The following is a 2,760-nucleotide window of genomic DNA, read 5'->3' on the forward strand; positions in this document are numbered from 1 at the left end:
CAGCATATTAAAAAGCAGAGACATTACTCTGCCAACAAAGGTCCATCTAGTCAAGGCTATGGTTTTCCCAGTGATCATGTATGGATGTGAGAATTGGACTGTGAAGAAGGCTGAGAGCCGAAGAATTGATGCTTTTGAACTGTGGTGTTGGAGAAGACTCTTAAGAGTCCCTTGGACTGCAAGGAGATCCAACCAGTCCATCCTAAAGGAGATCAGTCCTGGGTGTTCATTGGAAGGACTGATGCTGAAGCTGAAACTCCAATACTTTGGCCCCCAAAGAAGTGACTCATTGGAAAGGACCCTGATGCTGGGAAATACTGAAGGCAGGAGGAGAAGGGGATGACAGGATGAGATGGTTGGATGGCATCACTGACTCGATGGACATGATTTTGGGTAAACTCTGTGAGTTGGTGATGGACAGGGAGGCCTGGCGTGCTGCGATTCATGGGGTCGCAAAGAGTCGGACACAACTGAGCGACTGAACTGAAACAGATGTGACTGGGAATTTGGTGAAGGAAGGTGAAGTAGAATATTATCTGACTGGGAAAATAGTTATTTTTTTAAATACCAGATAAGTGTGATCATCAATCCTTGACCTTCAGTTCGGATATCTCCCTGAAAATAACACATTAGGGTTCAAAGAAAGCTTAGAGATGGCACTTTAAATGTCACAGCATGTTACTTATAAAAAGGGCTTATAAAATTGCATATATATATATATATATATATATATATCAGATTATGCAGGGAAGGAGGGGTTGTATGAGGTCTGACTGAAGTGTTGCTGTTTGGTGTGCCAGTAACAACTGCTTTGTCAACCACAAAGATTATTAATGATAAAGTCAGTATTTCCAAGAATATTTTGGGATAGAGATACCCTAAAACATTTCACTTTGCTCATTCAATTTCCAAAGTACTGACAGTGTACCAAGCTTGTCAGCAGTCAAGCAAACGATCTCCGCCGGAGCTTGCAGGGCACTGAGGGAGAAGACTAGTGCACACACTGGCAGGTGTAGTAAGTGGGAGCAGTCACAAGATGTACAGTCACCCAGGCACGCAGTGATTGTAAATACATTACTGACCCAGGGATTTCTGCAGAAACGACCACCTGTGGCCAGCAATTTGTTAGGGAAGTGAATATTGAAACATTCCAGGTAACAAAAGATGTACTAATATAGCTCTGGTCAATAAGTTGATAAGTTATTGTTGATAAGTGATTGTTTCCATTTCCTGGGACTGAGGAAAACATCCATCCAGTGTGGCAGAATTTTTTCAGTCAGAAGAAAAGAGCCATGAGTGAACTGACCCCCAGCATGCCGGTCAGCGAGCCTTGTCTATAAAGGCCAGTCATGTCAGCCCCCACCAGCCGGGTGGTTTGTGTCTCTCTACCCTTCTGCTCTTGCAGCGAGAAGGCAGCCATGGACTGCTCTCTGTTGATGTAAACAAATGAACATGGCTACCTTCCAACCTGACTTACACACGGGGAAATTTAAATTTCATGATTTTCATGTGTTTAACAAAACTGATTGCCACGCTGCGCCTCTCCCAACCATTTAAAGATTCTTTGCCCATAGGCCGTGGTCTCCCTACGGGTGAGGAAAAGGGAGGTTTCAGGTTAAAACAAGGCTACACTGACCTCATATCTTTCCAGACTTCTTCTCCTGTGCCTCTTTTATAAGGAAGGCCTAATTCAGGCTCTAGTCCCTATTAAGTAGCTCAAAATGACCAGGAACCTTATTTTCACCCTTGAAGCCTCTTCCTTGATAATCTAGGATGCTTCAAATGCCATTTCTTACGGTAAGCAGCATAAATGAAATATTTCATTTAAAAGGCCCTGTTGGATAAAGACTATCATCTCCAAGTAACAAACAGGTAAGAAACTGATAGAGGTTTATGGCCTGTTTCGGGTAATTAAGTGACAGAGGAGGGACTTGAATTCAAGTTACAATCACAGCTACATTTTTTCTTGCCTTGTGCTATTAGAAAAGCACAACCAAGGAAGTCCTACTCCTGGGATCTAGAATTCCTCTTATGTATGATTGTTTTAAGTTTCCATGACCCCCTGGAGAAGGGAATGGCAGCCCACTTCAGTATTCTTGCCTGGGAAATCACATTGACAGGAGCCGGGCAGGCTACAGTCCATGTGGTTGCAAAGAGTCGGACAGGGCTGAGCCACACACACAACGCGAAAGCCTGTGATAGAGGACTGGACTTCCTAATGACTAATCAGCAGTGGGAACTAATGGCTGACGGCTTTAATGGTTAGTGCACTGAGGGGAGGATAAGCCAGGTACACAGCAGGAAATAAGCCTTGCAGGCTGGCAGGAACTTCCAGGTGGACAGGAGGAAGGCAGGATGTGACACAATGAGAGGAGGTCTTTATTTCCTAGGGCTGCATGTGAATTATTCCTTAAATGAGATAGTTTTTAAAAGGTGATCTGTAAAATCTGAGTATACATTCTCCAGAGGTAAAGAATATTTCCCTCTAAAATTATATACCCATTCTACTGTGAACATGAATACAAAGTTTGTAAATTCCCTTCTTAATCAGATTTATTGCTTTCACAAAGGTTATAAATTTGAATTCATCTGTATATTCACATACTTTTATGTAAAATAAAACCACCTTCACAGTTCCATACCTTCCCAGACTAATGCTAAGTCAGTACTGTCAGTAAGGCTCACTAAGCAGCAGTTCATCGACCCTGCAGGACTGAAGCAAAGTTATCACTCAAAATTTATTAAACACATCACTCAACG

The sequence above is a fragment of the Odocoileus virginianus genome, chromosome 8 (assembly GCF_023699985.2).
Source record: "Odocoileus virginianus isolate 20LAN1187 ecotype Illinois chromosome 8, Ovbor_1.2, whole genome shotgun sequence".
NCBI lineage: Eukaryota > Metazoa > Chordata > Mammalia > Artiodactyla > Cervidae > Odocoileus > Odocoileus virginianus.